This window comes from Leptonychotes weddellii, chromosome 4, assembly GCF_054177405.1.
Source record: "Leptonychotes weddellii isolate Sample4059 chromosome 4, ASM5417740v2, whole genome shotgun sequence".
Taxonomy (NCBI): domain Eukaryota; kingdom Metazoa; phylum Chordata; class Mammalia; order Carnivora; family Phocidae; genus Leptonychotes; species Leptonychotes weddellii.
In genome coordinates, this window is record NC_138372.1 from 30,831,790 (window position 1) to 30,840,385 (window position 8,596).

Genomic DNA, 8,596 nt, shown 5'->3' on the forward strand with positions numbered 1-8,596 from the left:
CAGGGAAACAGAAATGAATCAGACATAGGTCCTGACTTGGCACTCTGTCTACAGTTTGTTCTCTTAATGTTTGAAGGTAGCTCAGCTGCTGCAGCCATCAACAAGTCCCACCCAGGCACCTACCTTACATATTATCTCCCTTATCAGTCAGTGATTCTTGCCTATCTTGTGGGTAATGGGATGGAATGGGGTAGAACTTGTGGTTTCAGTTCTGGTTGTGGCCTTCTGTGCTCCAGTGGCCTCACTCAGAGGCCCTGCCCCAGCCTGTTAACTTGAGGAAAGCCCTCTTCAAATCTTTGTTTCTAAGGCTATAGATGATGGGGTTGAGAAAGGCAGAGATAACATTGTAGAACAGAGCCAGTTTCTTGTCCCGCTCTGGGGAGGCATTGGCCCCAGGATTCATGTACATAACATGGCAGGTCCACAGAACATGGTGACCACAGTGTTGTGGGAAGCACAGGTGGAGAAGGCTTTGAGTCGACACTGGGTTGAGTGGATCTTCAAGATGGTGGCAAAGATGCAGACATAAGAGGCCAGAATGAAGGAAAGGGGTACCAGGAGAAGGATGAAGCCCAGGATGAAATCTACTTGGTCATTGAGGGATGTGTCTGCACAGGCCAGCTTCAGAACAGCAGGGACCTCGCAGAAGAAGTGATTGATCTCACTGGGGCCACAGTAGGGCAGGCACATGGTGAAGACAGTGTAGACTAGGGAACAGCTGATTCCCCACAATCCACAAAAGACCACCATTGCCCCACACAGCCATGGGGTCATGATAACTTTGTACCTGAGTGGGTAACAAATGGCTACATATCTGTCATAGGCCATGACAGAGAACAGCCAGCCCTCAGTGATGCCCAACACCAGAAAGATGTACATCTGGGCCACACACCCAACATAGGAGATAGTTTTCTTCTGGCAGATTAGATGTACCAACATCTGGGGCACAGTAGGGGTGACATAGCTCGTGTCCAACATGGAAAGGACACTGAGGAAGAACTACATGGGTGTGTGGAGGCGGGAGTCCACGTGGATCAAGGTGACAATGAGCCCATTGCCCACAAGTGTAGAGAGGTAGAGAAAGGGGAAGATGTTGAAGAGGATTACATTAATGTGGGAATCCCTGGAGAAGCCCAGAAGGATGAATTCAGACACAGAGCTGTGGTTGTCCCAGGGGAAGTTCTGCATTCTCCTTCAGCTGCAGAAAGAGAAATGGAACTGCTAGTGACCCAGCATAGGATGCACATTCAGGGACCATGACCATTCACTTGCTGAGAAGGTCAGTGGTTACTCAGATACTACTTGGAACTAATATGAGGTCAGAGACTGAGATCTAGCTGGGGCGAGGCTAGATTTGGGGGGGAGGTGGGGAGGGACACCTTCTTGGAATTTTCTGTTTCTCAGGCCCAAATCTTTTTTTAAGACTACCAGAGACTCATTTTATTCTATCTGCCCAGCAAGGCCACCTGCTTTCTTGTCCTTCAGGAGCTACCATCACAGTACATTGCTTGGGGTTCTTCTCCCTTAGTATGGCTATAGAGTGGGATGATGATCTGAAGCTCTCCCATCCCTCTTCTCAAAAAACAAACACTCAGAACCTTTTACTTTGGTGCTTTAACCTTCTGATCATTACAGATATATAGAGGGGGTGACTCAGAAATGTGGGAAGATATATGAATCCAGAAATGTTAAAAGTCTTTAGAAAAAACCCATGTCTGAGTTTCTTGAATCTTTTGGGTCTCTGGAAGCTTCCTCACATGTGATTTTATTTGAGATGAAGTTGTTCACCACTCTGTCTCATCCTGGCTTTACCCACAAATGAAGGGAAGGGTCTTCCTGCTTGACCCTAAAACTATAATAGAGGCAGAATAATAACTGGGTTTTTTTTTGGTTATTGTTTCTTGCTTGTTTGTTTGCTTAAAGGCAGCTTCAGCATCTCTGAATCCCTGCAGCCTAATGGGAATACCCCTCCCAATGGTAATCTATCCCTTGGAGTTCTTTCTTTCTTGCAGTTGAGGTTTCTGACTGGAAGGGAGACACATTTAAAGACTGTGCATGGATTTAGTTTATATCTTAAAAGTTAGGGCTGATTCCTTGATTGTGGTGCCATAGAAGGTGGCGTGTTCTAGTGGAGCATGGGATTTGGAATCAGAAGATTGGACTTCAAGTCTTGGTACTTCAACTGTGACCCTATTCAAGTAATTTAATCTCCTTGAACCCCATTTCCTTCTCTGTAAATTCTGTGTAATACCTACCAGGAAGAGAGCTCGTGAGAAGTAATACATAATATGTGTGAAGCGCCTAGCACTGTGGCTAGCACAGAGCAGGAGCTTAGTAATGTAAGCTCCCATCAAATCCCCTTCCTCATGGTGTCATTCATCAAATGGTCAACAAACACTGAGCACCGTCTACCTACCAGGTTCTGTTCTAGGAGCTGAAGAGACAAGGACAAACAAGTTATATTCTTAATCCTCAAGGAGCTTACAGTCTGGTTGGAGAAATAGAAGAATAGAGGCACTAACCACATTCTAATGTGTTTAGCACTATGATGGAAATATGTGCTAGCAGCCAAAGCTCTATGCTAAGCACTAGGGATAGAGTAATAAAAATCTCTGCCCTCAAAGACCATGCATAGGAAAGAGACTGGTAAACAATGAATGGCAGTCAATCAATAAGTGCTGATGGAAGTAAGTACAGGGTGTCACAGGAGTCCATTAAAGAAGCACCTAGGTAGCCTTTGGGAGTTAGATTTCACCAAGAAGAGGATACATGATGTGAATCTTAAAAGATGAGCAGGAATTAGCTAAGCAAGGAACTTAAGGAAGAGTTTTTAAAAAGATGGAATAACAGGTACAAAGGACCATAACTAAGGGAGAACTTTGTGAAAACATGGAGCACAAGCCATAAAGTCTGAGCGTGGGCTAGTCTGCACAGGGCAAGAGGGAAAAGATTATAAAGGATATTATATATCTTGTTAAAGAGCATGGAGTTGATCATTTAAGTCATGGCAAGTTGCAGATGAGTTTTGTTTTTTTTTTTAAAGATTTTATTTATTTGACAGAGAGAGACACAGCGAGAGAGGGGAACACAAGCAGGGGGAGTGAGAGAGGGAGAAGCAGGCTCCCGGCCAAGCAGGGAGCCCGATGCAGGGCTCGATCCCAGGACCCGGGAATCATGACCTGAGCCGAAGGCAGACGCTTAACAACTGAGCCACCCAGGCGCCCCGTTGCAGATGAGTTTTAAGCAGAAAAGTAATTCATTGAGACTTAGGCTTTAGAAACATCACTTCTTGGGTAGAAGTTAGGAGAAGGCATTGGAGGAAGACCATTTGAGGGGTATGGAAAAAAGGCAGAAGCAACGTAATATTCTAGACAACAAAGAAGAGAAGAGAGATTATAGAGAGGTATAGAAAATGGAATCAACAGAACTTGGTATCTGAGAGGTACGGAAGGTGAGAAAGAGGGAGGGGACAAACATGAGCTTGAGGTTTCAGGCTTGGGAACAATTTCAAGACAAAACCTGGGTAGAGGTGGAGGAGAGAGAGATGGCATGGGGCAGGAAGTGGCTGGAAGGTAATGATTAACTCTGTTATAGACATAGAGCTTGAAACATGAGGTAGCTTTGAGGATCTGACCATCAGAGAATAGGACAGATAGCCTTGAAACTCAGGAAGGAGATTTAAGTGGAAGATCAAAATTTTGGAGGTAATTAGGCATAAAATGGATGAGAACTATTCAGGACACCTCAGAGAAAGCAAAGAATCAAAAGCTGCAATCTGGAGCATGAGAGATCAGCAATGGAAGAGCCAGGGCTTGAGCAAGAGCATCAGGGAGGCAGGGGAGCTTGGTGCCACAAACTGAGGGAGTTGGCATCTTCAAAAGGGCATATGGTGCCAGAAACTACAGAAAGGGCAGGAGCAATAAAACTTTAAAAATATAATAATGTGGAAATTATTCTTGGCTTGGAAATGGGAACTGTTGGTGGAGTGATGAAGGCAGAAATCAGACACCAGTAGGTTTTGAGAAGTGAACTAGGCTGTAAAGTGGAGTAAGGAGGAGATATCTAAGGTTGGGACATAAGGTGGAAGAGACGTTTTGCATGTGTTCCTGTTTTTTTTTTTTTTTTTAAGAGAGAAGGGAGTTCAGAATGTATATACACTACGGGGAGGTCAAAAGAGAAGGAGAGAGAAGTGACATTGCAAGGTCTCTGAGGAATTGGACAGCTACAGTACTAAGGGCACAAGTCATGAGAGGCAGCTTTAGGAAGAGTACAAATGGAAGGGAAGGAGGTAAGAATGAGTTGGATATTAAAAAAAAAAAAAAAGAATGAGTTGGATACAGATCATTTAACTGTGACCACCAGCAAATTCAAGATCATCTTCCCATGGACCAATCAGTCTTATGTGTTCTTCCTTCACAGCCTCTCATATAGATGGTGAGGAAGACAACCTAATCCAGTGGTTGAAAGTATAATTTCAAGTCTCAAATGGATAGAACAAGAAGCTGATGTCAAGAAAAGAAATGCTATAGCACAAAGCTAAAATTCTCTGCCCCTTCCTTGGGTTCAAAAAGCCAACGATAACAGGTCACGTGGGGCAGCAGTTCACTGGGCAATAACCGAGGACTGAAAGTGGATCCGTGTAAGGAAACTTTCTACAAAGTCAATGTGAATGACATCATTGAGAAAGGATGCTGACAGATCACGAAAGGATGCTGACAGGTCTTGGAACTGTATCTGCAGTAGCCAGACTTCATGTGGGGCATCTTTCTCACTTCTGGGGCCACATTTTAAAGGGAGTGTGGATATGTTGAAACAGGTTATAAAGAAGGGTCTGGAAGCCACATCATATGGGCAAGAGTTGAAGCAATTGGGGATGTTTGCCATGTGGAATGAAAGGTGAAGGGCATTCTGGAAGCTGAGGCCCAACTCTTTAAAAGGCTTTCATGTAGGAGACTTATATAAGACTTGTTCTGGGTGGTTTCAAGAGTACAGTTGGGAGTTACACTAGGGAGGCAAGATCCAGTGTAATGTAACCAACTTACATTAGTGAGGGTAGTCCACAGATAAAATCAGATGGCCTGGAAGGTTGTGAACCTGCTGACCCCATGAGACGATCAAACAAAATGTCAAAATGCTAATGAATCATTGAACATTATATCAAAAACTAATGATATACTATATGTTGGCTAATTGAATTTAAAAAATATAGTACACAGTTATATTACCAAAAAAAAAAAATCTCAAAATGTATTGTGACCAGTCTGCTGATTGGGCAGGAGTGTCTCTGGTCTACTCTATCTGGAAGAGTTGAAGACTTTGCCATCCCTCCATGCTCTCCTTCCAGCTCCACCTGGACCTGATGTCTGATGCCTGGACAATTGCAGTAGTCTCTCAGTAGGCATCCCATCCCCAGTCCTGGCTACATACTCAGCGACCAGAATATGGTACAGAACTGAGGAAAAGAGGAGTGTAGAGGGAGATGGGATAGAAGGGCCAGGAATAGATGAATGGGGGCCCCAAGCCCACTGTGAGGCTCCTCTGCAGCCATCCCAGGGCCTGGCCTAGAGCTGTACCAGAGAGGAATGACAGGATATTAGTATCCTGTTTGGAAGCAATCACCTCCCTCCCTTTCCCAAATAAGTGCATTACAAATTTTCCCAGTTCTAACATCTCCCTTCAGCTCTTATCTTCTATAACTTGTCATCCCCACTTTCATCTCTCCTACCAGGGCCTTGTCCTATATCCTCTATGGAGAGCCAACTGCTTCAGCTCCATAGCAGCAAGCCTTCACTTCCTTCCACCTCTATCCCCCTCAACTGAGAAGCACACCCAAAAGACAAATAAGGAGGAAGAGAGAAAGACAAAGAGACAGATCACTGTACAGAGAGAAATCAATAACACAGGAGGACTGAGGTCAGGAAGCCGAGCAGATGCCCAGGAGGACCTGAGGTAGATGGAAAGCAGGCAAACAGGCATCCAGTGAGACAGGCAGGGATAGGCAGGAAACATCAGGCAAGGATGCCCAGGGATGGGACTGCATGGCTCGGGCCCCTGCCTCTGCCCCTTTCCTCCTTACCTGGCACTGGGCTCAGTGTGGGATAAGCTGGGAACCTGCTGGTCCCTCTTTCATATTCTGTTCCTGATCCTCAGGGAAGACAAATCAAGTAGTTTCTTAATGAGCCTCTGTGTTGTGGGATTCTCCAGGGCCCATCGCAGCCCTCCCAATCCCTGACCACACTTCACCTCCCCAGACTGGCACTCAATGCCTACAACGCCCAGGTGCCCTGACCCTCCCAGCTCAGTAACCCTCTCTTCTCCGCAGGCTTCCTCCTACTCTGCCTTGGAGTACAAGGGGACAGATGGGTGGGTGTCAGTTACCGTAAGTACATGGATTGAGAAGTGCAAGAGGTGAGGGTCAGGAAGGCACGCCAGGGAAGACTTCCATGGACCATAAAGAATCCACAGGGGTTTTGGGAAAAGGAGGATAGCAGGGAAGGGTTCTATTCTTCTCTCAGTCCCCAGGAGCCTGATGCACTCTCTACATCATGCCCTGCTGGGTCCTGGCCTATGTTGTGTTCTGACATCCAGTGCCCCCAAAGGCTGTGGCTTCCTGCAGGGAAGAGAATATGCTCCCCAACAATTACGAGATTTTTCACAGAACCTGGCTCAGGATGAAACAATTGATAAATATTCCACATGGGAGCAAAGCCCTGAACAGTCGGAAGGCCTAAGCTCAAATCCTGGTTCTGCCACTTACTAATAATGTAGTATTGGACAAGATACCAGCCTCCCTGTACCTCAGTTCTTAGACCAGTAAAATGGGGCAATAAGAGTATAGGGTAGCTGTGGGGATTAAATGTGATCAGGTATGGAACAGATGTAGTAAAATTTGCATATCATTTATGCTTGACATGACTCCCTAGTGTAAGTCAGATGGTTGATCTGCTTGTCCTACAAACATATATTTTCACAATGAGACTCAGAGTGATCAGGCACCACAACATCTCCTTCTCACCCAGCAGCTCTGCTTCTTGCCTGGGGCAGGACACATAGCAGGTACCTCATAATTGTGGTCAGAATCTCACCCAAGCATAGATGGGGGAGACATCCCCTTGGACAACAGAAGATGAGAAGTCTGAAGTAGCCTTCTTTGATTTGAAATCACTGTCACCGGAGTCAAACATTAGTGCTACTTGGAGATGGCAAATGGAGTTGTCTTATTTTCAAACTCTGGTTGGTAGCAACTACCTAGAATACTGGATCAAGACAGATGCCAAGACACCCCAGGCTCACTGAGAAAGACAGCCATGATTGATCAGTAACATCTGCCATGAGCACTGGAGGGAGGTTAGTGGAACATGTGGTAGATATTAGTATGGTGTTTCAAGAGCCCCCTTCAAGTTTTCATCATTCCTTCTATTAGTATGTGCAATTCAATTCAGCAAAGTGAGTCCCCTATCCGACACTGCCTGTGCTTATCCAGGGGAAAACCTCAGCTGGCTTTCATCCTCCTACCTGCAAACTCCCCCTCTATTTTTGTTGAAGAGAAAGAAAATGAAGGCATTAGTTATGTGAAAGAGAGCAGGGAGAGGGGAAAATCACTTTGTGGCCCATTTCCCTGCCAGTTGCCACCCATTTCCTTGCTCCCCTCTGGAGGAAGTCTCCTAGGGAGAGTGGTGTGCACTTCCTTTCCCCACTTCCTGTCCTACATTTCCCTCCCAAACACACTGCAGTCAGGTTTCACCACCATCATGTCACTATGCCTGTTGGTTTAGCAGTGGTGGCGAAGAGGCGATCTCAGCTTTTAATTAAACAGAACCAAGGTTTTCTTCCCTAGTGAAATGATTCCTCCTTTGAGCACTAGAACCTCCAAACACACCAAACCCAAAGTTGCAGAGATAAGAAGCAGAAATTCCTCTGGAGTGTTAATTCATATATTAGAGAGAGGGACCAATCCCATCACACCTGGATCCGTGTGTCCCTTCAGAGGAAGATGGTACCACTTAAACCATGATTGCTGTTTCAAATCATAAACTGCATTCTTTATGATGGCACTAGAACCCTACAGGATGTTTTCTCCCACATGGCACACTAACTGAGCCTTCAGTAGGTAACTCCTTCATCCTATTAGACCCAGATATTTCTGGGTGTTTGGGCACAATGGGAGACCACTGAGTTTTGTGAGTGTAAGGCCACTGTCATATATATATATATATTTTAGTAAAGTGTGTCTCCTGGTTGGAGATGATGCTGCATGGGATATTATGGCAATGGATAACACACTCTGTAAGACCATTAGTGGTGGATTGTCAGAGATACTTCAGGCAGGAAACCTGAATATGTGTCTATCCCTGGAACGACAGACTGCAGCCCCTTCGTGATGGAAAGTGTCTAATGTAATTTATGTGTCACCAGGTAACTGGCAGCTCCCTCAGGGAATGGTACCACATCAAAGGCTCAGCATCTGTCTCTGCAGCTGGGGTCTGGCACATAGCAGTGGCAATGGCCAACTCAGCCTTGGTGAGGCTGACTCCATGGGGCTGAGTCCTCACATAGCCTCTGTCATGCTGCAATGGCTGCTGTGTAGAGCAAGCAC

General features: G+C 45.6%; 1 pseudogene; it reads right to left on the reverse strand.

The window, feature by feature from the left end:
* Positions 1-241: 241 nt before the first annotated feature.
* LOC102737094 (olfactory receptor 2G3-like) lies at positions 242-1,285 on the reverse strand (annotated as a pseudogene).
* Positions 1,286-8,596: the final 7,311 nt, after the last annotated feature.